General features: G+C 42.3%; 1 protein-coding gene across 1 annotated transcript in view; it reads left to right on the top strand.

Moving 5' to 3' along the window:
- The window catches only part of LOC112252686 (contactin-1a-like), a 115,664-nt gene that overhangs the window by 15,168 nt on the left and 72,975 nt on the right, over positions 1–27,521 (top strand). The gene's annotated exons all lie outside the window — the stretch shown is intronic.

The following is a 27,521-nucleotide window of genomic DNA, read 5'->3' as shown; positions in this document are numbered from 1 at the left end:
TTCTTCGTTCTCAATATCACAAGGCGGTTTGAAAGTGATATTTGTCATTTACTTGTTAAAGACTGATGACTTTATGGATAAACATTTTTGGGTGAAAAGGCTTTATAATGGAATAATGCATCACAATCAGAAGGCCTGAGGATGATTTGTTACAATGTCATGTAATTGTATGTCATGTGTCTTTTTGGCTTTGAAGCTTGTAAAATGTGCGTGTGTGTGTGTGTGTGTGTGTGTGTCTGTGTGTGTGTGTGTGTGTGTCTGTGTGTGTGTGTGTGTGTGTGTGTGTGTGTGTGTGTGTGTGTGTGTGTGTGTGTGTGTGTCTGTGTGTGTGTGTCTGTGTGTGTGTGTGTGTGTGTGTGTGTGTGTGTGTCTGTGTGTGTGTGTGTCTGTGTGTGTGTGTCTGTGTGTGTGTGTGTCTGTGTGTCTGTGTGTGTGTCTGTGTGTGTCTGTGTGTGTGTGTGTGTGTGTGTGTGTGTGTGTGTGTGTGTGTGTGTGTGTGTGTGTGTGTGTGTGTGTGTGTGTGTGTGTGTGTGTGTGTGTGTGTGTGTGTGTGTGTGTGTGTGTGTGTGTGTGTGTGTGTGTGTGTGTGTGTGTGTGTGTCTGTGTGTGTGTGTGTGTGTGTGTGTGTGTGTGTGTGTGTGTGTGTGTGTGTGTGTGTGTGTGTGTGTGTGTGTGTGTGTGTGTGTGTGTGTGTGTGTGTCTGTGTCTGTGTCTGTGTGTGTGTGTGTGTGTGTGTGTGTGTGTATGTGTGTGTGTGTGTGTGTGTGTGTGTGTGTGTGTGTGTGTGTGTGTGTGTGTGTGTGTGTGTGTGTGTGTCTGTGTGTGCGCGTTCCCCAGTCCTCATCAGTGTGATTCTGTTTGCTGATAAAGCGCTGAGACTTCCTCAGTCATATAGAGTTAGTCCCTTCAAGTTGTCTGTCTGCCAACGAGACGTCTCATTCTAAATCAGATTGCCGCCTTTCATTAAGATAATGTTCCATTAGACAAAGAGGACCTTTGGGAAATTGACTCCATATCTGCCTCCATTGTCGCATCCGTAGGGTAATAAGATGACATTGGTAAATGTCAGATACGTCTGGTGCTGTATTGGCTGAATGTATTGGTACACTTAATTTTTTTTTTTTTAAAGGGTTCCAAAAGGGTTCTTCGGCTGTCCTCATAAGATAACCATTTTGGTTCCATGTAGAACCCATTTTGGTTCCGGGTAAAACTAGTTTGGGTTCCGTGTAGAACACTTTGTGCAAAGGGTTTTTACTTGGAACCCAAAAGGGTTCTATCTGGAACCAAAAAGGGTTCTACCTGGAAACAAAAGGGTTCTACCTGGAAACAAAAAGGCTTCTTCAAAGGGTACCCCTGTTTTAGGTTCTAGTTAGTACCTTTTTTTCTGAGAGGGTAGAGGTGTTGATTGTAACTGAGAAATGTGTTTGTCTAGTAGGCTTATATCACTCATAGGACACATTCCCAAATGTCACCCTGTTTCCTTTATAGGACACTACTTTTGACCAAGGGCCATAGCGATTTTCTTATAGGGAATAGGGGGACATTTGGAACGCATCATATAGAAGTAGTGATGAAATCATGTTATAGGTGATGACTCTATGGTCCATTCAAACTACCCCAAAGCATTGCTTTCCATAACATCTTCATGCAAACATCATCAGACTTGGACTGTTGGTTGTACAGTACTTTATATTTGGGTTTGTAACTGGGTTAAATTTGACAGAGGATTGAACCTCTCTGATTCGTCTCTTGACTTCCTATGGAGATATTTTTAGCTTTTACAATACAAAGTACATCTTTGGGGAGAAGTAGATCACACAGGGTCGCTGTCTCTCTCTGCATGTCTCTCTCTGCGTGTCTCTCTCTACGTGTCTCTCTGCATGTCTCTCTCTCTCTGCGTGTCTCTCTCTGTGTCTCTGTCTCTCTCTCTGCGTGTCTCTCTCTGTGTCTCTGTCTCTCTCTCAGTCAATAGTAGAAATGTAATAAATATAAAAAGCTAAACATGGAAAATGAAACTATAACTATCTTATAACTAAATGTCATCTTCACCATTACATCAGTACTACAACTACCATCATCATTACTACTACTACTACCACCACCATCATCATTAAACTGCTATCATTACCATCACCCTACTACACATTCCACTACTATTTGGAATGATAATCACAACAACAATAATAGTAATAACAATAATACTAATAATAAGTAAGTTAGTATTTACTATGCACATGTTATTATCCAGTATCCCTCAGGCTATGGCAGGCAAACACATATTTGGCTGCAAGAAGAGCCATTGCTCCTTCACCCATGAGTATTTTTAGTTTTTCCTCTGGGATTAATAAATTACATTTGGAATAAATGTAGTCATTTCTGTGAATAATGAATCTTTTGGTGAGGAATATTTATCACAGTAAAGGAGAAAGTGCATTTCTGTTTCTACCTCCCCCTATCGTACAGTGACCACATACACACTCCTCTTTGGGTAGCCATGTCTTTTTATGTCTACCAGTTTCTATTGCCAATTGGTGGTCACTCGGTCTGTACTTTGTAAGGATCTGTCTCTGCTTCGTATCTCTGATAGAGTAGAGATCATCAGCCAATTCATATTCTCTGTTTATGGCCAGATAGCAATTTAGTCGGCTTTTGGATTTTGTTTCGTTTTTCCAATGTTGTAAATATTGGTTCATTGATTGGTTCATGATTTTGTTTATTGGAAATATTTATTTTGAAGACCTACATGCATTAGTTAATGTCCTACATGCATTAGTTGGTGTATTTCTTTGGACTTGTATAATGTTTCGACAGAATTCAATTGGATGTTTGTCCCACATTTAAAAGTCCAGTTTATTGAGTGGCCCCCATACCTCACTTCCATAAAGAGCTATTGGTAGGATTAAACTGTCAAATTCTTCTCCAAATTCTAATTTATTTTGAATAATTTCCCTTTTATTGCGTACAATGCTCTGCAGGCTTTTTCTTTGAGTGCATTCACTGCCATACGAGTTTCCCGATGCAGATATGGTCAGACCAAGGTATGAGTCATTTTGTGTGTGTTCAATTATGGTGTTGTTCAGGGTAAATGTTGAGTTTCTGTTAAGGTTCTGTTGAAGACATTCTTTGGTTGGTGACAGAAGTACCAAATCATCAGCATGTAGCAGGTATTTTACCTGCTGGGACTGGAGAATGGTCCAACATGTCTGCTAATTCATTGATATAAATGTTGACAAGATTTGGACACAAACTGCAGCCTTGTCTCACACCTCAACATTGTGAAAATAATTCTGGTTTTTGTTTTTAGATTTTTATTGCACATTTGTTTTCTGTGTGCATACATTTTATTAAGTCATACACCTTACCACCAAACCCACTTTGGAGAATTTTATAGAATAGCCCTTCATGCTAAATAGAATCTTTTTTAAAGTCAATAAAGCAAGCAAGGATTTTGCCCTCTTTTTTTTGGTAGATGTGTTTATTAATTAGTGTGTGTAAGGTGTATATATGGTCACTCACTCACTCACTCACTCACTCACTCACTCACTCACTCACTCACTCACTCACTCACTCACTCACATATATATATATATATATATATATATATATATATACAGTGTGGCAAAAAAGTATTTAGTCAGCCACCAATTGTGCAAGTTCTCCCACTTAAAAAGATGAGAGAGGCCTGTAATTTTCATCATAGGTACACTTCAACTATGACAGACAAAATGAGGGAAAAAAATCCAGAAAATCACATTGTAGGATTTTTAAAGAATTTATTTGCAAATTATGGTGGAAAATAAGTATTTGGTCAGTAACAAAAGTTTATCTCAATACTTTGTTATATACCCTTTGTTGGCAATGACAGAGGTCAAACGTTTTCTGTAAATCTTCACAAGGTTTTCACACACTGTTGCTGGTATTTTGGCCCATTCCTCCATGCAGATCTCCTCTAGAGCAGTGATGTTTTGGGGCTGTTGCTGGGCAACACGGACTTTCAACTCCCTCCAAAGATTTTCTATGGGGTTGAGATCTGGAGACTGGCTAGGCCACTCCAGGACCTTGAAATGCTTCTTACGAAGCCACTCCTTCGTTGCCTGGGCAGTGTGTTTGGGATCATTGTCATGCTGAAAGACCCAGCCATGTTTCATCTTCAATGCCCTTGCTGATGGAAGGAGGTTTTCACTCAAAATCTCACGATACATGGCCCCATTCTTTCTTTCCTTTACACGGATCAGTCGTCCTGGTCCCTTTGCAGAAAAACAGCCCCAAAGCATGATGTTTCCACCCCCATGCTTCACAGTAGGTATGGTGTTCTTTGGATGCAACTCAGCATTCTTTGTCCTCCAAACACGACGAGTTGATTTTTTACCAAAAAGTTATATTTTGGTTTCTTCTGACCATATGACATTCTCCCAATCTTCTTCTGGATCAACCAAATGCTCTCTAGCAAACTTCAGACGGGCCTGGACATGTACTGGCTTAAGCAGGGGGACATGTCTGGCACTGCATGATTTGACTCCCTGGCGGCGTAGTGTGTTACTGATGGTAGGCTTTGTTACTTTGGTCCCAGCTCTCTGCAGGTCATTCACTAGGTCCGCCCGTGTGGTTCTGGGATTTTTGCTCCCGTTTTTGTGATCATTTTGATCTTGCGTGTAGCCCCAGATCGAGGGAGATTATCAGTGGTCTTGTATGTCTTCCATTTCCTAATAATTGCTCCCACAGTTGATTTCTAAAAAACCAAGCTGCTTACCTATTGCAGATTCAGTCTTCCCAGCCTGGTGCAGGTCTACAATTTTGTTTCTGGTGTCCTTTGACAGCTCTTTGGTCTTGGCCATAGTGGAGTTTGGAGTGTGGCTGTTTAAGGTTGTGGACAGGTGTCTTTTATACTGATAACAAGTTCAAACAGGTGTCATTAATACAGGTAACGAGGGGAGGACAGAGGAGCCTCTTAAAGAAGAAGTTACAGGTCTGTGAGAGCCAGAAATCTAGCTTGTTTGTAGGTGACCAAATACTTATTTTCCAACATAATTTGCAAATAAATTCTTTAAAAATCCTACGATGTGATTTTCTGGATTTTCTTTCCTCATTTTGTCTGTCATAGTTGAAGTGTACCTATGATGAAAATTACAGGCCTCTCTCATCTTTTTAAGTGGGAGAACTTGCACAATTGGTGGCTGACTAAATACTTTTTTCCCAACTGTATGTATATATACAGGCTTGGCTCGACTATTTTCAATTTCCTTCCCTGACAATTGAAATACCAATTCTGTTCTACAAATAGCTCATTATATTTTGGTCACTATAGCCCGATGTTAAAGAGGTTATTGCTCCATAACAATTATAAGAAGGACAAGTGACTACTCTGATAAAGTAAACAGGGTCAAGCTTTTTTTTTGGTCTAATTAGTTGGTCAAGTTTAAGTCTCTTAATGTGGATAATATGGACATGTTAATTAACATCGTGCTTAAAGTGTTAAAGTGCCAGTTTACCCATGTGTATTAGCTTAGCATTTGACGGAGCAGAAAGATCACGTTGCATTACACTCGCTGTGTGGGCTGTATTCTCACTGGGGAGGCTGGAACCATCTGTTTAGCTGGATATCATAGGCCTAGATTTAGTTCAATACATTGTCAAAACAGAATATAGTTGGAAAATGCACATTTAGGATATTTATATCAAAATGCACAAAATGCACAAAGAGTTACATAAATCCTGATGAGTAGTGGACCTCAAATTGTTTATGTTCTCATATATTGGCGGTCCACAGTGTAACAAAAATGTTATTAAGACAAGCAGATCTGTTGAATGTTGATTCCTGGTCGAAATATTATGCGGCTAACCAACCTAGGCAGAAATATGAGCGATTACTTTTCTCACACTCCAACATAGATTCCTCAGCTGATTAGTGGTTTGTAGGTTTGGATGGACAAATTCTTCTCTTTGGTATTGCCTTCTCTATTCAAACACTAGTCACATCCCACTGGGCACAGACAGACATCAGTTTTTGCCCAGTGGGATACCTCATCTCTGCTGTTGAGATATGATAATTGATCCAGCCACCCACCCGACACCAGAGCCAATATTTGACATTGTTTTCGAGCTTAGAATGGCTCCTGGTGTGTGATCCTACTCTGAAAGGCTTTGCGAATACAGGCCCTGATGTGTTCCTGTAATGTTCTAGCCTATTTAGATAAACCCTAATCCCTCTTTACCAATCTGTCCTCATTATCATGTACACATGCATATTCAACAGTGCTTTCTATTCTCTTATTTGGAGATGGAACAGAGATATGCCCATTAAAATACTAAGTAATTAAATGAATAAAAATAAGTCAGTTTAATCTAGAGATATCCGTTTTTTGCATGGGCTGCGTCTTAGTTAAAACAAATCAAAGTGTATTTGTCACATGCGCCGAATACAACAGAGACCTTACAGTGAATGCTTACTAACCAACAGCGCAAAAAAAGAAGGTATTAGGTGAACAATAGATAAGTAAAGAAATAAAAAACAACAGTAAAAAGACAGTGAAAAATAACAGTAGCGAGGCTATAAACAGGCACCGGTTAGTCAGGCTGATTGAGGTAGTATGTACATGTAGATATGGTTAAAGTGACTCTGCATATATGATGAACAGAGAGTAGCAGTAGCGTTAAAGAGGGGTTGGTGGGTGGTGGGTGGCGGGACACAATGCAGACAGTCCGGGTAGCCAATGTGCGGGGGCACCGGTTAGTCGGGCTAATTGGCTTAGGGGTTAAAGCTGTTGAGAAGCCTTTTGGTCCCGGACTTGGCGCTCCAGTACTGCTTGCCAGTACCGCTGGGGTCTTTGCCAGTTTTTACACCGCCTGATGTAGAGGTCCTGGAAGGCAGGCAGCTTAGCCCCAGTGATGTACTGGGCTGTACGCACTACCTTCAGTAGTGCCTTGTGGTCGGAGGCCGAGCAGGTGCCGTACTAGGAAGTGATGCAACCAGGACGCTCTCGATGTTGCTGCTGTAGAACCTTTTGAGGATGTGAGGACCCATGCCAAATCTTTTTAGTTTCCTGAGGGGGAATAGGCTTTGTTGTGCCCTCTTCACGACTGTCTTGGTGTGTTTGGACTATTCTAGTTTGTTGTTGATGTCGACACCAAGGAACTTGAAGCTCTCAAACTGCTCCACTACAGCCCCGTCGATGAGAATGGGGGTGTGCTCGGTCCTCCTTTTCCTGCAATCCATAATCATCTCCTTAGTCTTGGTTATGTTGAGGGATAGGTTGTTATTCTGGCACCACCTGGCCAGGTCTCTGACCTCCTCCCTATACGCTGGCTCGTCGTTGTCGGTGATCAGGCCTACCACTGTTGTGTCGTCTGCAAAATTAATGATGGTGTTGGAGTCGTGCCTGGCCACACAGTCATGGGTGGACAGGGAGTACAGGAGGGGACTGAGCACGCACCCCTGAGAGGCTCCAGTGTCGAGGATCAGCGTGGCAGATGTGTTGCTAGCTACCCTCACCACCTGGGGGCGGCCCGTCAGGAAGTCCAGGATCCAGTTGCAGAGGGAGGTGCTTAGTCCCAGGATCCTTAGCTTAGTGATGAGCTTTGAGGGTGCTATGGTGTTGAACACTGAGCTGTAGTCAATGAATATCATTCTCACGTAGGTGTTCGTTTTGTCTAGGTGGGAAAGGGCAGTGTGGAGTGCATTTGAGATTGCATTATCTGTGGATCTGTTTGGGCGATATGCAAATTGAAGTGGGTCTAGGGTTTCTGGGATAATGGTGTTGATATGAGCCATTTGCAGCCTTTCAAAGCACTTCATGGCTACGGATGTGAGTGCTACGGGTCTGTAGTTATTTAGGCAGGTTGCCTTAGTGTACTTGGGCACAGGGACTATGGTGGTTTGCTTGAGAAATGTTGGTATTACAGACTCAATCAGGGACATGTTCACAGTCGTCCGGAACAGCTGATGCTCATGCTGATGCTCTCATGGCTTGCCCCGAAGCGAGCATAGAAGTGATTTAGCTCGTCTGATAGGCTCATGTCACTGGGCAGCTCGCTGCTGTGCTTCCCTTTGTAGTCTGTAATAGTTTGCAAGCCCTGCCACATAAGACTAGCGTTGGAGCCGGTGTAGTACGATTCAATATTATCCCTGTATTGGCGCTTTGCATGTTTGATGGTTCATTGGAGGACATAGCAGGATTTCTTATCAGCTTCCGGGTTAGTGTCCCACACCTTGAAAGCGGCAGCTCTACCCTTTAGCTCAGTGCGAATGTTGCCTGTAATCCATGGCTTCTGGTTGGGGTATGTACGTACAGTCACTGTGGGGACGACGTTCTCGATGCACGTATTGATAAACCCAGTTAGTGATGTGGTGTACTCCTCAATACAATCGGAAGAATCCCTGAACATGTTCCAGTCTGTGATAGCAAAACAGTCCTGTAGTTTAGCATCTGCTTCATCTGACCACTTTTAATAGACCGGGTCACTGGTGCTTTTTGCTTGTAAGCAGGTATCAGGAGGATAGAATTGTGGTCATATTTACCAAATGGAGGGTGAGGTAGAGCTTTGTACGCATCTCTGTGTGTGGAGTACAGGTGATCTGGTTGCACATTTAACATGTTGATAGAGATTAGGTAAAACTGATTTCAGTTTTTCTGCATTAAAGTCTCCAGCCACTAGGAGCGCCGCCTCTGGGTGAGCAGTTTCCTGTTTGCTTTCCTTATACAGCTGACTGACTGCGGTCTTTGTGCCAGCATCCATCTGTGGTGGTAAATAAACAGCCATGAAAAGTATAGATGAAAACTCTCTTGGCAGAAAGTGTGGTCTCCAGTTTATTATAAGATACTTTACTTCAGGTGAGAAAAATTCTAGAGACTTCCTTAGATTTCGTGCACCAGCTGTTGTTTACAAATATGCACAGACCGCCCCCCCTCGTCTTACTGTGCTGTTCTATCCAGCCGGTGCAGCGTATATCCTGCTAGCTGAATATCCATGTCATCATTCAGCCACGATTCTGTGAAACACAAGATGTTACAGTTTTTGCAACAAGTTCCCCTCTACATATCCTACACTTTCTCCATTTTTATCATCTAGCCTACCTATGTGTTTTTAGTCATTTTCGGTTGTGCAAATTGTCCAAGACCAGTGTTAGGAACGAGCTGTGCCTGTATGAATAAGTGATGAATGCTCACAGGTGTGAGTGAGCGGCGAGGCAGTGGCAGATTGCAAAGCCGTGAGGCTGGACTGTACCGTCTTGGCCTTGCGGGACAACTTGCTTTTGTTTGAATCTTGAATCTGTGTTTGTTGAAGAGTAGGCATATTCGTAGTCTGGCCAACCAGTTTTCGTAACACCAGCCAAGGACAAAAGGCTTTATGGTAATGATATAGGTTTTTTCACCCTGCGTCTGGGTGACAGAAGACAGACCGGCCCTACTGCATATTAACTAGAGCAGGGGTGTCAAATTAATTTTGCCATGATGTTGGGCCATTAGGCCTGGCTTGCTGTCGGCCTTCCAATTCATCCCAATGGTGTTCGATCGGGTTGAGGGCAGGGCTCTGTGCAGGCCATTTCTGTATGGACCTCGCTTTGTGCACATTGGCATTGTCGTGCTGAAACAGGAAAGGGCCTTCCCCAAACTGTTGCCACAAAGGCTGTAGCGTTAAGATTACCCTACACTAGAACGAAGGGGCCTAACACGAAACATGAAAAACAGCCCCAGGCCATTATTCCTCCTCATCAAACTTTACAGTTGGCATTATGCATTGGGGCAGGTAGCGTTCTCCTGGCAATCCGTCAAACTCAGATTTGCCCGTCAGACTGCAGGATGGTGGAGCGTGTACAGCTCACCGTCCAGTGGCGGTAAACTTTACAGCGCTGCAGCCGACGCTTGGCATTGCGCATGGTGATCTTAGGCTTGTGTGCGGCTGCTCGGCCATGGAAACCCATTTCATGAAGCTCCCGACGAAACAGTTATTGTGCTGGCGTTGCTTTCAGAGGCAGTTTGGAACTCGGTCGTGAGTGTTGCAACCGAGGACAGACAACTTTTTACGCGCTACGCACTTCAGCACTCAGTAGTCCCACTCTGTGTGCTTGTAGGGCCTACCACTTAGCAGCTGTTGCTCCTAGACGTTTCTACTTCACAATAGCAGCACTTCATTTCAAGGGGTGTCCACATACTTTTGGTCATATAGTGTATGAATACAAGCTTTATTGTTGTGTGACCTCTTGCTTTTACTAGGGGAGGCTCTGTGAGTTAGAGGCTGCAGTTGGAAGGCTAATACTAGGGCCAGCTAGTAGCCAGGGAGGAAAGGTGTGTGTGTGTGTGAGAGAGAGAGAGGGGGGGGAGTGAGTGAGAGAGCGAGAGATAAAGACCTCCAGAATGGAGCTTGGAGGGAATACAGACTACGGATGGACAGAGTAGTGCTCTTAGAGGAAGCTTCATTATACATTTAGAGTGTCCTGTTTTCCTTCTCTTAGATCGGACAGGTAAATCGTTTGTGGATCAATAGTTTACCTTCCGACTGGCTCCGGATGGAGTGAAGTGCATTTAAAACCCAGAAATCCCATTATCCCTGGCAAGGATGGGAAGCTTAGCACTAACACAGCTCACTCTCATACAGAGAGATGGGCCACAGCTAGCAAACAGACCTGGGTTTAAATGCTATTCAAAATCTGTCAGACACTGTCAATGTTTTCTTTAGGATGGCGTCACGTATACTCCCTCTCTGGCCTCTAGGTCATCAGGCTGCTGATTATCCCGCACACCTGTCACCATCGTCTCGCGCACATGACACTCACCTGGACTCCATCACCTCCTTGATTATCTTCCCTATATCTGTCACTCCCCTTGGTTCTTTCCTCAGGTGTTATTGACTCTGTTTTCATGTCAGTGCGTTGTTCGTGTGTTTCCTGTTCCTTTTGTTTATTAAAACACTCACTCCCTGAACTTGCTTCCCGACTCTCAGCGCACTCGTCACAGCAGGCCTGGAGTGCCAGGTGGGCAGGGTTTGCACTTTTGGGACTTTTGTATTGATTGCATTGCAACAGACAAGCACATCCCCCATTATTATCCCCATTATTCAATATACCTTGTTTGTTGTTCTACCATGGCAAAGTGCCCCCTCCATCTCAAGCCGGGCTTGTATGTTATTAGATTCCCCATCTTAACACAATTACCTACATAAATATCCAGTCATATTTTTATCATGTCCATTGTTTGGAAAGGTTTGGATCATTTGGAGGCATGTTTATACACCGTGTTATTCTGAAAACTTTCAGCATTCAATCACATTGTTCTTCAATGTGAAGTTGTTGCTGTGCTCAGTGGAATCGATCCGAAGAAGGTCGGGATCACATTGTGTACTACAGACTATTATTTACTACTGTCATTTTTAATGACATAACTCACGGCCAACACCGGGGTCGTTATTGATTTAACACTCATTTAGAATTCACTGTTGTTCCTTTAAATGAGTTCTGATGGTGATGGTGTACAAGAGCTTGGCTGAGAATAAACAGAGTGAGAGAGAGAGAGAAAAAGAGAGAGAGAGAGAGAGAGCAAGTAAGTGAATGAGTGAGCGAAAGAGACGAGGGCCAGAGCGAGAGGTAATGACTAAGGTGGAGAAGACAACAAAAACTTGAGCTCTGACTCTTTCCTTCCTTCTTTCCCTTCGAACAGTGTAACCATAAATTAAACCACCCATCCAGCTCTTGCCCTGTGGCTGGTGTCCCAGTGCTGAAGGCCTGTGCTGGAGGCCTGTACTGCTTGCTGGTGCGTTTGTGAAATGCTTGTCTCTCTGCTGGCTGCTACTTGCTGTCCCTAGCTATGAGCCAGCACTGTGCTATGGGCCTATGCTGTACTATATGGCGCGTTTGTGTCGTGCGGTTGTCGACCTACGGGTCTGTGCTTCTGTAGCGATTGTCTCACTGCTTGCTGCTACTTGGTGTCCCAGGCCCCTTGGCAGAACCAAGTCTTTGAAGAGACCATCGATGTGGGCCGCATTAGCATTCCATGTAGGCGAGCCGCCCGAAAACAGGTTAGGTTCCAGTTTCACACTACCTACCCTTAGAGTTTTCCATTGGATCCACCCAAAAGGGTCTGAGATGCCAGCGCCACCCTCTTGCTGCATACGGAATGAGAAGAGATAAAAGGCTAAATAAGGGACTTTGTGTTAGCCCTCTCGCCTAAATAGCACAGACATTTGTATGGATGTGGCCCCTGGCTGCAATCAGGCCAGGTCAGAACAAAACAACAACACATTAGCTAGAGCAGGAATGGTCAAAAATATACAGTCAGGTCCATAAATATTTGGACATGACCAAGTTATTATTTTAGCCGTCTTCGACAGCATTTTGGAGTTGAAATTAAATAATGAATATGAGCTGAAAGTGCATCTATCGGATGAACGGTGTAGGCATTACAGCACTTTTTATTTGTGGTCTCCCCCTTTTTAAGGGACCAAAAGTAATTGGACAATTGGCTGCTCAGCTGTTCAATGGCCAGGTGTGTGTTATTCCCTCATTAGTTCATTTACAAGTAAGCAGATAAAAGGTCTAGAGTTGATTTCAAGTGTTGCATTTGCATTTGGAATCTGTTACTGTTAACCCTCAATATGAAGTCCAAAGAGCTGTCACTGCCAGTGAAGCAAGACATCATGAGGCTGAAAAATCAAAACAAACCCATCAGAGAGATAGCAAAAACATTAGGTGTGGCCAAATCAACTATTTGGCACATTCTTAAAATAAAGAACACACTGGTGAGCTCAGGAACACCAAAAGGCCCAGAAGACCACGGAAAATAACTTGACAGAAGAATAACTTGACAGAAGAATTCTGACAGAATAACTATTTCCCTGGTGAAGAAAACCCCTTCACAACAGTTGGCCAGATCAAGAACACCCTACAGGAGGTAGGCGTATCTGTGTCAAAGTCAACAGTCAAGAAAAGACTTCACCAGAGTAAATACAGACATTTTACCACAAGATGTTAACCATTGGTAAGCCTCAAAAACAGGAAGAGCAGATTAGTTAGCCAAACAACATCTAAAAAAAAGCCTGTACAGTCCTAGTACAACATCCTGTGGACAGATGAGACAAAGATCAACTTGTACCAGATTGAGGGGAAGAGAAGAGTATGGAGAAGGGAAGGAACTGCTCATGATCTGAAGCATACCACCTCATCTGTGAAGCATGGTGGAGGTAGTGTTATGGTGTGGTCATGTATGGCTGCCAATGGAACTGGTTCCCTTGTTTTTATTGATAATGTGACTGCTGACAAAAGCAGCAGGATGAATTTTGAAGTATTTAGGGCAATATTATCTGCCCAGATTCAGCCAAATGCTTCAAAACACATTAAACTGCACTTCACAGTGCAGATGGACAATGACCTGAAGCATACTGCGAAAGCAACCCAATACTTTTTAAGGCAAAGAAGTGGAATGTTCTGCAATGGCCAAGTCAATCACCAGACCCGAATTTAATTGAGCATGTATTTAATTTGCTGAAGGCAAAACGGTTGGCAAAATGCCCCAAGAACAAGCAGGAACTGAAGACAGCTTCAGTAAAGGCCTGGCAGAGCATCACCAGGGAATAAATCCAGCATCTGGTGATGTCTATGGGTTCCAGACTTCAGGTAGTCATTGACTGCAAAGGATTTGCAATCAAGTAATTAAACTCACAATTTAATTTATGATCATGTTAGTTTGTCCAATTAATTTGAAGCCCCTAAAATTGGAGGGCTATGTATAAAAATGGTTGTAATTCCTACACGATTCATACAATCATTTTGATAAAACCCCAAAATTAAAGATGAAAGTCTACACTTATAGCACATCTGGATTATTTACTTTCAAATCCATTGTGTTAGCATACAGAGGCAAAATGATGCAACTTGTGTCACTGTCCAAATACTTATTGACCGGACTGTACATACTGTATCTCAACTTACTGTTGAGAGTCAGAATAGTAGAATACACAAGGTGCAATTTCAAAATTTGGTTGTGTATCAGCAGTTTTTCTCTTGTTATGTCACTCAATTAGCTGATGTTAGCAAAAGTGTTTTAGATTGGTAAATAAGTCTAGCCAGCAATCTAAACCAGGGGAGGGGAGGCATTGATTGTGTTAGTCACTCTCACTCAGATATCATATTAAAAACTGCAAACATTTCTGCTGCCACCACCATGCTTCACTGTGGGGATGGTGTTCTCGAGGTGATGAGAGGTGTTGGGTTTGCGCCAGACATAGCATTTTCCTTGATTGCCAAAAAGCTACATTTTTAGTCTGGCCAGAGTACCTTCTTCCATATGTTCAGGGAGTCTCCCACATGCCTTTTGGCGAACACCAAACATGTTTGCTTATTTTTTTCTTTAAGCAATGGATTTTTTCTGGCCACTCTTCCTTTATGCCCAGTTCTGCGGAGTGTATGGCTTAAAGTGGAACCTTTGGACTGATACTCCAATCTCCACTGTGGAGCTTTGCAGCTCCTTCAGGGTTAACTTTGTTGCCTCTCTGATTAATGCCCTCCTTGCCTGGTCCCTGAGTTTTGGTGGGCAGCCCTCTCTTGGCAGGGCAGGTTTGTTGGGGTGCCATATTCTTTCCATTTTTTATAATGGATTTAATGGCGCTCCATGGGATGTTCAAAGTTTCAGATATTCTTTTATAACCCAACCCTGATCTGTACTTCTCCACAACTTTGTCCCTGACCTGTTTGGGGAGCTCCTTGGTCTTCATGGTGCCGCTTGCTTGGTGGTACCCCTTGCTCAGTGGTGTTGCAGACTGTGGGGCCTTTCAGAACAGGTGTATATATACTGAGATCATGTGACAATTAAATAAAGTCCACCTGTTTGTCCACCTAATTATGTAATTTCTGAAGGTAATTGGTTGCACCAATTTTCCATTTTATTTATTTATTCTTGAAAATTTTGAAATTTGTTGAATTTCACTTCACCTATTTGGACTATATTGTGTATGTCCATTACATGAAATCCACATAAAAAATCTATTTAAATGAATGGTTGTAATGCAACAAAATAGAAAAACGCTGAAGGGGTTGAATACTTTTGCAAGGCATTGTATGTTTGTTTTATGAAAATCTGGGAATATTTGGCCAAGGAAACCTTTCTGGTTGGTCTCAGTGAATGTAAAGCAGTTAGGAAGGGAGACCTTTTAAAACAGAATTGAGTGAAGTAGCAACACATATGTTAAATGACCAACTAATGAGCATGGAGATCCTCACAAGTTTGATAAACCTTATACACTACCATTCAAAAGTTTGGGGTCACTTAGACATTTCCTTGTTTTCCTTTGAAACATACATGAAATGGGTTGCAAAGTTATAAATAATGATTTTTAATTGACATAATAATTGTGTCCTTCAAACTTTGCTTTCGTCAAAGAATCTTCCACTTGCAGCAATTACAGCTTTGCAAACCTTTGGCATTCTAGTCAATTTTTTGAGGTAATCTGAAGATATTTCACCCCATGCTTCCTGAAGCACCTCCCACAAGTTGGATTGGCTTGATGGGCACTTCTTGCGTACCATATGGTCAAGCTTCTCCCAGAACAGCTCAATAGGGTTGAGATCCGGTGACTGTGCAGGCCACTCTATTATATACAGAATACCAGCTGACTGCGTCTTCCTTAAATCGTTCTTGCATAGTTTGGAGCTGTGCTTTGGGTCATTGTCCTGTTGTAGGAGGAAATTGTCTCCAATTAAGTACCGTCCAGAGGGTATGGCATGGCGTTACAAAATGGAGTGAAAGCCTTCCTTCTTCAATATCTCTTTTACCGTGTACAAATCTCCCACTTTACCACCACCAAAGCACCCCCAAACCATCACATTGCTTGACAGATGGTGTCAAGCACTCCTCCAGCATCTTTTCATTTTTTTCTGCATCTCACAAAGGTTCTTCTTTGTGATTCAAACACCTCAAACTTAGATTTGTCTGTCCATAACACTCTGTCCAGTATCTGTGTTCTTTTGCCCATCTTATATTTTATTTTTATTGGCCTGTCTGAGATGTGGCTTTTTCCTTGCAACTCTGCCTAGGCCAGCATCCCGGTGTTACCTCTTCACTGTTGACGTTGAGACAGGTGTTTTGTGGGTACTATTTAATGAAGCTGCCAGTTGAGGACTTGTGAGGCGTCTGTTTCTCAATCTAGACACTCTAATGTACTTGTCCTCTTGCTCAGTTGTGCAAGTGGGGCCTCCCACTCATCTTTCTATTCTGGTTAGAGGCAGTTTGTGTGGTTCTGTGAAGGGAGAACACAGCGTTGTACAAGATCTTCAGTTTCTTGGCAATTTCCCGCATGGAATAGACTGACAAGTTTCAGAAGAAAGTCTCTGTTTCTAGCCATTTTGAGCATGTAATCGAACCCACAAATGCTGATGCTCCAGATACTCAACTAGTCTAAAGAAGGACAGTTTTATGTAATGTAACGTCATGATTTGTTGTCAAGGATGCTTCAAATCAAATCAAATGTATTTATATAGCCCTTCTTACATCAGCTTATATCTCAAAGTGCTGTACAGAAACCCAGCCTAAAACCCCAAACAGCAAGCAATGCAGGTGTAGAAGCACAGTGGCTAGGAAAAACTCCCTAGAAAGGCCAAACCCTAGGAAGAAACCTAGACAGGAACCAGGCTATGAGGTGTGGCCAGTCTTCTTCTGGATATGCCGGGTGGAGATTATAACAGAACATGGCCAAGATGTTCAAATGTTCATAAATGACCAGCATGGTCAAATAATAATAATCACAGTAGTTGTCGAGGGTGCAGCAAGTCAGCACCTCAGGACTAAATGTCAGTTGGCTTTTCATAGCCGATCATTAAGAGTATCTCTACCGCTCCTGCTGTCTCTAGAGAGTTGAAAACAGCAGGTCTGGGACAGGTAGCACGTCCGGTGAACAGGTCAGGGTTCCATAGCCGCAGGCAGAACAGTTGAAACTGGAGCAGCAGCATGGCCAGGTGGATTGGGGACAGCAAGGAGTCCTCATGCCAGGTAGTCCTGAGGCATGGTCCTAGGGCTCAGGTCTTCCGAGAGAGAGAAAGAAAGAGAGAAAGAGAGAATTAGAGAGAGCATACTTAAATTCACACAGGACACCGGATAAGACAGGAGAAGTACTCCAGATATAACCCACTGACCCTAGCCCCCCGATACATAAACTACTGCAGCATAAATACTGGAGGCTGAGACAGGAGGGGTAAGGAGACACTGTGGCCCCATCCGATGAGACCCCCAGACAGGGCCAAACAGGCAGGAAACTATTATTATTTGTCATTTTCAGTGATCTGGAAAAAGTTAACAACTCAGCTGCCAGGACAAAATTCGAAACAACCCAGTTGGCTAGTTCAGCTATCTGTCAAGAAATGGGCAGGTTGTAACTTGATCCTACTGTTACTATTGGATAGAGTGAGGCTGTAACTCTGCTCCCTTTCACATCTCTCTCCATCGCTCAAATAATTTGCTGGCTGCTGTTTACTACTATATTACCTAGCTCAATGGCAATTACATTTTATACTAAGCCATAAATGTGCATAATATCTAACAAGGAGGGCAAGGGTAGGATTTTTAAAATTATTTTTTATTATCACGATGCACATTCTGTCTGAATGACTCAAATCTGCCCACAGTTTGAGAACTGAGAACACATATGCGCGCGCTGATCTACAGCTTTCTTGTTTATGGCCTTATTATTTAGGCATTTTAAAACCCTTCCCTCTTTCCCTATTATGGCAATCATCTAATCCAACTATCAACTGTCAATTTACAAATACGATTGCAGCTGATCAGAGAAGCACAACAGTAAATAGCTAACGTTACACCAAAGAGGTTTAGAAACTCTGTGGTTACACCGCAAGTCAGATGGCTCGTTACCGGAAAATGGTGCATGTTGAAAATGATAACCAGGTAACGTTAGCTAGCTACGTTGGTAACTTAGCACCATGTTTATCTAGACAGCTAGCTAGCATAGGAACTAATATAGCTAGCTAGCTAACACTACAGATGAAAGGGTTAGACATTGTAAGCTTTTCTAACAGGTCACATAGCAATCTGCTTAGATAGCTAGCTTGCGTATTGCTTATACATGTCCAGGGCCGGGCACGTCAACACAAGCCTTATTATTAGTGAATTAAACTCAACTAATATTTGCAACAGGAGTTCGATTTTGGTCACTGTGTCAATTCATCCATTTCTCAATACTGTACCTTTCTGTTGGAGAATGAGCTAGCTTACTGCTGCTGATTTTCCCAGCTATGCATTCCTCGGCATTGTGCAGTGCTCGTGGCTCAGGCAGTGAGCGGCGGCTGACATAGCAGCTGAGCTAGAGGGATGCTTTCACATCTGGGCCAGGACTGGTCGGCTGTCTGATGTAAATCTTACCCCATCATTGTGTAATGCTATAGCACACCCTCACAAATCGCTATTGATAAGACGACAGTACCTGAATGTTCCTGACGCATCTGAGAGAGAAAAAAAGGGGGAAGAAAGAGAGAAATAGAGATTTGCCATATCACCATACAGTTCATCTGTGCCACCCTCATCGTTCAAAGACCGTTCGACTGACGTTAATACGAGTGCAGTGCTTTGAACAAATTTCCTTGCTTTAGTTTTACCGACCGAAAATAACTTCTGTTGAATTCTGCTAATTCATGCTGCTATTCATACTACAGCTCGTATTAATTGAAAATGTTCTTAGCAACGAACGTTGTCTGGCGAGGAAGCAGCTAATATTACAGCCATGCGACACCAATTCACATCTGCTTTGATGAGCCCATTGTTTCATGGTTTTCTTTCTTTCTTTTATAAGATGCAACGATTCTATAACGATGAGTCAGACATAGTTCAGTTAAGTGAACTATCATGGTGACGTTGAGATGTTTGAGTTTTTGATTGAGTTCAAGTGTGTTGGTGCTTGTGTTTGTGTGAGTGTGTGCATGCGTGCGCGCGTGTGACGCGGTGCCCTTTGCTCAGTCCGTCCTACTCACAGTATGGTCCTGCTGTGTGACTGTATGCAGCATGAGTGGAGCTGTGTGTGGGAGATAACAACCAGCAGGGTGGAGGGTTAGGATTCCCCCATCTCCCCCTTGTCTCCCCCTTGTCTGCCTCACCTCACTGCGACCTCTCCTCCATTCACTGCCATTACACAGCTCTCATAGTCATTAATAACCAAGCCGGTCTGTGATACTGTTGCAGCTATGCATCACCATCCAGCACATTTTAGAGTGCTTTGGGAGGCGTCCAACAGTCTGCCTTCCCATCACAAATTGTAATCAAAACAACATATTTTTCATCAACATGTATCAGTACTGTAGCCTACAGTATGCACTGACTCACTGTACTGTAAGTTGCTTTGGATACAAGCGTCTGTTGGTGGAATACATTTATATTATTAATACATTCTTTTTTTCAGAGCGGGGTATGATGTGATGTTTCAGTCAGTTGGTCAGACACTGGATGGATTGATGTTGGTCTACGATTCCGTGTTTTTTTGGGGGGGAGATGTTTTTTTGTGTGTGTGTGTGTCTGTTTTTGTGGTTGTGTTTATGCTGTTTTTGTGGTTGTGTTTATGCTTGTGTGTGTGTGTGTGTGTGTGTGTGTGTGTGTGTGTGTGTGTGTGTGTGTGTGTGCTGGAGACTAGACCAGACTGTTGGTCTCCTCTGACATTATCTATTCATTTCCCAATGGTGCGTCTCTCTAATACCACAAAACATCGGGACAGCATCGGGACAGCATTGGGACAGCATCGGGACAGCATTAGGACAGGAGTAAAATCCTAATGGCAATATGGGGACCTGCACTTTTTCATGTTATTGGATAGGATAGATAGAAAAATAGGAAATAAGGGAGAGTGAGTGTGTTGAAACAGCAGTGGGGTGGATTCAAACCCATGCTGCAGCTGTACACTACATGTGTTTCAGCGGCAATGGCTTAGACAACTACACCCTTGCAGACCACAGGGACCTGCACTTTTGGCAAACAACTCGTCACATGGATTCTCTTTTAATAGGTTTTGATGTGTTTGGCATCGATAGATCTTGAATTATCAAATGCCCCCCCCGAACAGATGTGAACTAAATGATTATTTCACAGAACAGTGCACAATGACTCTCTACCTTCTACTGATCTCTGTAACTGTGATTAACATGCCAAAACAGCATGACTTTCAGAAACTATGCAAAATAACTTGAACAGCTACCCTTCTTTGGGCACTCAACCGAAACCCCATCTATCTGTAGTGAAGCAGGATATTGTGCAACACATCCCGTACCCTACTTTAGCTTTGTTCTATTTAGCTGCAGGAATCAAGACGATGGTGAATGAACAAAGTGGGTGTGTGTCCCAAATGGCACCTTATTCCCTATATAGTGGACTACTTTTGACCAAATCCCTATGGGCCCTGGACAAAAGTAGTGCACCACAGTATACAGTGAATAGTGTGCCTTTTTGGATGCAGTCAGTGTACAGCCAGCATGTTTGGTTCATTTCAGGCTGCGTAGGTTTTATTTGAGAAATGAGTCCATACTGTTAGCTGCTCCACTTGCAGGAACTAAACTGTTGGACGATTATACTGTTATATAAATTTGTAATCAGGATGTTAAAAAAAATGTAATGTGGGAGTTTTCTTCAGTATGGTGAAAAGGAGCTATTTTTCACGTGTTATAATACCTGCCCTTAAGATATATATTTCACATCAGCTTTTCAAATGTACAAGTTTCCTGTAAATCTGCCATAAGATGTAGGTGATGGATTTGAGATTACATCACCACGTATACACACTGTGTTGCTATTTAGTCTATTATTATCACGGTTCAGGGAAGACCCAGATGCAGGTGTCGAAATAACAAAAGTTAATTACTAGAACAGGGTGCAGGCAAAACGACAGGTCAAGGGCAGGCAGAGGTCAGTAATCCATATCAGTGTCCAAAAGGTACAGAACGGCAGGCAGTCTCACAGTCAGGGCAGGCAGAGGTCAATAACCCACTGTGGTGGGACAAGGTACAGGACGGCAGGCAGGCTCAGGGCAGGCAGAATGGTCAAAACCGTGAAAAACTAGAAACCAGGAACTATAGAAAAGACAGGCTCAAAGGGAAAACCGCTGGTAGGCTTGTCGAACAAAACAAACCGCCAACAGACAAACAGAGAACACAGGTATAAATACACAGGGGATAATGAGGGAAGATGGGAGACACCTTGAGGGGTGTGGAGACAATCACAAAGACAGGTGCAATAGATCAGGGTGTGACAATTATCACAGTACTTGTCTCTCTTAACATCTATCTTAAGACGTAATATTGCTGTGTGGGTCAGAACAGCGCTGTAGAGGGAGACAAGCAAATTAATGTTTTTTTGGAGGCATTTGTTCTAACAAGACACCTGCTTAGTATGGGCGAGCCATGATGCCGACACTGTGACTGGGCCAGAAACAGCCAGCGGATGGTGACTCAGGCCTCAGAGCCCTGGGCCCAGTCAGAGCTCATTGCTCATTGCCAGTCTGGACACACACAGTTGTTAAAGAGGGAGTTGTATTGAGGCGATGTGTCAGCAGTGGGAAGAAACAGCCCAAGAACAGGGCTCTGTCTCTTTTGCCTAAACATATGCCCTCTCCTCGTCTCCATCTGTTAATCTGCACTGATTGGGAAAGACTTGACAGTTGAAAACAATATGGTGGACACTCACCATGGAAATGTAATAGTCCAGTGGCCATTTGATTAGTTGTTCAGGACCTGTCACAAACTCATACAGTAGTCAATACAATCACAAGGCTGCCTTTGTCTTGTTCACTCAATGACTTGAGGAGGAATACGGTCGCTCTTTCAGCATTGTGTCCCAAAATAAAAAACTGTAACAACAACCTCAAAAAAAACTAAAAATCCACCAACTGGAAGCTCTTAGGAGGGCTACAAAAGAGCTTGTTTGTGCTTCACTCTTTGTTGTTGTTTATTTATTGGTGTGCTTTTGACCGTTTTTAAGGGTTTCTCCTTATTTATCCCCATTTGGGAATACCATTAACTGTAGGATTCATTAAGTTGGAGTTGGTTTAATTTATAGTTAGAGGTTTAAATGTAGATTGAGCTTTAGAATATCTACTGTTTGGGAGATGGCCAGCCAGTGTGTGTGTGTGTGTGTCTGTGTTTCTGTGTTTGTGTGTGTGCATGCATGTGTGTCTGTGTATGTGTCTGCTCCCGATCTGTCTGTGTGTGTTGTGTATTTCTTCTGTGTGCACAGGACAGGAAATCAACAACAGGATATCACAAAGCAGACAGAGAGCAAGGTTACCATCAGATGCAGGCAACTGGATGAGACCAGACAGGCTTACAGCTTCTTAGGGATTATTACAGTTAACATAGTCTTCCATCCGTACTATCATCGATCAATATTGTAAACTCAGTCATGCCTCTGCTATGCGTCACATTTACAGTACAGAATGATAATGTAAACGTGAGTTATTGGTTGATTTATTGACTGGTTTATTGTAGTCTCACACTTCACAGAGGAGTGTTCATCTTATGCAGTCTATATATTATGGCTTACAGTATGTGTTTTATACCCGATGCTGAATCTGTCAAGATTCTAGGCTTTCTAATGGAAAGGGCCACTCTACTGCAGGGATAGAGTGGCTCTCCTCTTTAGCTGACAAGCATTTACTGCTCACACTTAATGCACACACACACACACACATTCAAGTTGCTGCGTCTCCCAGCCTGACAAAGCACAAGAAACAAAGGCAATTTAGGCAGTGTTCGATGCGGGGTAGATAAGTGTTAGGCATGGGTCGAACTGAGGAAATGTACAGATAGGATTTCAGTCATTTTGATCTACAGTCCTATGTCTCTTCTATGGCCTGGTGCTCCGAGTGCCTTTCTCACCTGCTGGCATACTCAAGTAGAGTTATTCTGATCAGATGGCTAAAATGAAGAGGAATAGGTCAGAGGAGAGATGTTGCTTTTTTTGTAAGAGATGACGGAAAACGTTTTGCTTTAGTTTTTTTTCTTGACCTGTATATAGTAGTCAGTGTAGGTTGCCTTCTCTTCAGTTTGTGTGGCTGTGTGTGTGTGTGTGTCCATGCTTGTGTGTGTGTGTGTTTCCCACATCTCTTATTATAATGTGGCGCAGTAGAAGGAACAAACGGGTCCTGGGTCCAGGCTCTGACCTTGTTTGCTAATTAAGTGTCCAACCTATTTTTCCACTCGAGAAAAACGCTCATATCTTAGAGATCGCCAGAAGGCCCTAAGAGCCTCTCGTTGCTCAATCCTCTCAGCCTGACGGTGTGTGTGTGTGTGTGTCTTCGTGTGTACTCATATCATCGGGCTAAGTATATATGACCATATGAATGTTATTCCACAGACACCAATCCTCTAAACACGTTCGCTATTCCATATCACAGTGCACTGCCCACACAGGCTCTCGACGTTGTTTTAGTTTCTCTTTAGCCGTATATTTCCAGCCGTCCCGTTGCATTTCTTGGTCAGCTTTACGTTATTCACTGAGCGTGAACATTGCCCTATTTAACCACCGCTTCCCAGGCTTCTCAGGACTGCAGTTAACCATACACAATGAGGCCCAGTGTTTTTCTAAATACCTCTTCTCCTGTACACCCTAGAAAAGGTATCACGGTGGTGAGGGGGGTTTATGCGATTTTATGGTACATTGACCAAGCTTTTACTTAAGCCATTGTGCTTATTCCTGTGCGTTTCCCCCCACAGAAATTGAGCACTATTGTTATGGGTAGGCTTTGACACAGATCAGTCAGTCTAATGACAACCCTGACCTATATTTGGGGACCTCAGTCAAAGGAGAGGCAGAGAGGCCACCACACACTGTAGATGCCCTCTGTAATGACCTCAGAGTAGCACATACAGGATATGACACAGACAACAGAGAGTTCAGGGCCAGTGGGAAGGAAACCAATGATGTAGTATACTGTATGTCCTCCGTTGCAGCTCTCCAGCTCTACCAGGGTAACCGGGCTTAGTAAGAGGGATATCATCCTGGCCACACAGTCGGAGGTGTCTGTGTGAAGCCTCTGGGGTGTGTGTGTGTGTGTGTGTGTGTGAGGGAGGTCAGACGGCTGGTTCAATGTGTGCGTGTAGTGTCTTGTGAGGTGGGATGAGATGATAGAGGGCTAGCGGAGGATAGAGGATGGTAGGAAGCTGACTGGATGCCTCTCTCTGTGTCCATGTATGTCTGTGTGTCTGTTTTGTGTATGTTTGTGCTGCAGTACAGCACCAGCCTGCAGGTTTGTGGCCTGTGCTCTGCAGAAGGGGTCTCATTATCAGATGCTCACAGTGGACCTGAGCGGTCTGTCTCAATACTGCTGTGCCGCACCGGAGAAGGGATGTGTCTGTAGTGGGTGTGTGTATGTGTCAGGGTTGTGCTTAATTCAGAACTGAATATGCCTCATAAATTCCAATTAAATTATTGAATTTTATAGAGAATACAATACAGAATTACAATTGGAATTTGAATTAAAGGAAATATCATTTACTTTAGTCAAATTCAATTAAATTCAAATGCCTCTTCTATTCCATATTAAGTGTAGTCTATACAAATATACGTCTTGTACATAAAACATCAATTACTGAAAAAAAACTGTCTTCTGGCAGTTTTCCGCATATATTTTCACATGCAAATGAGTTTTGTGGCAAACCGTTGCGGCAAATTTGCTGCGACTACTGATCGTCTGCTAAACAATTCTGCCAAACATTCTACGGTTTGCAAATTTGCTGCAAACTCAGTATGAATGTGCAAATGAGATCAGTTTTTTTGGTTAATGTGTGTTAACAATGTGAAATACATCAACCAGATCACATATACCTTTAAATGAACTTGCTTCTCACGGAGAAAGCTAAACATAAATGTAGTAAATATCCTAAACAACATGTATTCAATGTCTTAATAACAGATAGAAATAAAACTAATACAAATTGAAATCATCAGCATGCTAAAGAATAGAGCAAACACTGGCTATTTCCCAAATAAATAGATTATTTTATATTTTTATGTAGCTACAACATTTACATGAGAGAAATGTGTACACTATGGGGATGTTTAAATGGGCAACTACAGAATTTACATGAACCAAGTGACAACTGAGCAGTAGCTTTCAACCAATGGAAATTGAAAAGATAGTTAACAACATTTAAATAATAAAAAGAACCAACAACGAAATCAAACCCATTTCAGAACTATAGCCTTTTTGAGTGAACTTTGGAGATGGTGGCCCTGTGGAAGTCCTTCAGCCAAATCTTGTTGAATGCAAAAATAAAATTAGGATACTGAAAACAATTACTGAGAACATTTTCTATTTTGGCGTCTTAAAAGTGGACTCCGTAGCTAATGGGTGGGTTTGGCTTTGGAAAAAAGGGGTCAATTGTTACAAAGTTGCCTTGATGTTGCTATGCTTCTCGCTGGATCTGGCACTCTATATATTTTTCAGCAAGGAAACAATGTTTCTGCCTTGTATAAATGCTATAAACAAATGATTTAGCTAGCATCAACAGGGACTTAGGCCTACTAAATCTAAATGTGTGGTCAACTGTTCCTAGAGAGCCACAGTATACAGAATTGATCCAAATGAATCGGCTAATTATGATCTTAAATCTAGACTGGGGACTTCATAATTAAAAGACAGCTGTCTACTAGTTGTATTTTATTCCTGACTCGGGTGTAAACGGCTTGGGTGGAAGAAAAGCAACACACAATTGAGTTATTGACTTCATATTATTTTTCCAGAATTAATTATTATTAACGTACATCTCAAAGCCATGCATGCAAGAATCCTTGACCTGGTGCACACACATTTCTCTGTCCTCAGTTGGATTGGAGGCGTTAATCTGTATTTTTGCCTTGTAACTAATTGCTTCTAGAAAGACAGAAGGAACAACACATGATCAAGGTGAGCTAGCTACTACTTTAAAGCAATTAAATATCAAATTGTTACAAATAATGAATGTATGGGCTACATTTATGAGAATAATACATGCATTTGCTTACCTTATCAATCTTGAAGAAAATACACTAATTTGTCACTCAAAATTTGTGTTATGAGTGAGTGCACCAATGTCTCTTCCAAAGCCACAGGTAAATACTGTTGCCACAGGTTTGCCTCAGATTCACCACGAGTGGCAAACATTTGCAAACTTCTGGCAACATATTCTGGCACACTATTTAGTTTGCAGCAAATTTGCCACAATTTTAGGGTAGTTTCCCGCAACAAATTCATTTTTTGTAAAGGATCAAACATGTCATTATAATACATGTATATAAAATATTTTCAGGACAAACTCTTAAAATGAATGATAAAAAACCCCAACTGTTATTATATTTCATGAATCACTTATAGTGGGGCAAAAAAGTATTTAGTCAGCCACCAATTGTGCAAGTTCTCCCACTTGAAAAGATGAGACAGGCCTGTAATTTTCATCATAGGTACACTTCAACTATGACAGACAAAATGAGGGAAAAAAATCCAGAAAATCACATTGTAGGATTTTTTATGAATTTATTTGCAAATTATGGTGGAAAAATAGCCTGAACTCGAACCTAGATCTCTAGTGGAACAGCTAGCACTGCGCCACACTGCATTAAATTCTACTTCCTGTCACTCAAATAAAAAATTCTACGTCCTGTGGGGTGTGGTCAATTAAATTTGGATTTCAACTCAGGAGTTAAATGGGAGTCAATTCCAAAATTCTGAATTGAGCACAACCCTTGTGTGTCTGTCTTTGTTTCTCTGTAGTGGCAGTGTGTGTGTGTGTGTGTGTGTGTGTGTGTGTGTGTGTGTGTGTGTAACAGCACACAGTCTGTGTCTCAGTGTTTTTTCTTCTTCCCTCCCACTCCGTGTGTGTATTTATGTAAGATCATTTATACATTATGTTTGCTCTTGAGCTATTGATTCCACACTTAAATTATTTGGGGAATGCCTCCTTAAATATGTTTAAGTTTGTGTTTCGTTGTATTTTTTTTGTCTGTTTTTTATATATATATATATATATATATATATTTATATATATATTTATATGTATTTATGTATTTTTATATATATATATGAATAAGTATTATTCATGTACGATAAAGTAAATACATTGTCCTATGTGCCCAGTAGCCCAGTATACCCTACTTTGCTTTAGGGGGTGCATCCTTGTTCATTATCATATGTAGGTAATGTGTAAGTCTGCCTTACAGTTTATATGCACTCACTGTATATACAGTGCATAGAATACAGAGCCATAGAGGGGTGATGTATTTTCAATCCAGGTTTAAAATGTCACCGTAGAGAGCATTTTGCACCTCCTGAGGGTCCGAATGCGCTGCCACAGTATCACCATATGGGTTACTTCCAAAATGGCGCCCTATTCCCTATTGAGTGCACTACTTTTGACCAAGGGCCCAAAGTAGTGCACTACGGTGGTCTAGCGGGTTTGAATCCGGCCCAGTGCTATTTCATCACAAAATGATGGAGTTGATCGTGGACTTCAGGAGACAGCGTCTAAAACAGCTTCTATCTCGAGGCCATCAGACTGTTAAATAGTCACCACTAGCCGGTCT

The sequence above is a fragment of the Oncorhynchus tshawytscha genome, linkage group LG06 (genome assembly GCF_018296145.1).
Source record: "Oncorhynchus tshawytscha isolate Ot180627B linkage group LG06, Otsh_v2.0, whole genome shotgun sequence".
Taxonomy (NCBI): domain Eukaryota; kingdom Metazoa; phylum Chordata; class Actinopteri; order Salmoniformes; family Salmonidae; genus Oncorhynchus; species Oncorhynchus tshawytscha.
The sequence above is the reverse complement of the archived record's forward strand: the minus strand, read 5'-3'. Positions and strand labels throughout refer to the sequence as shown.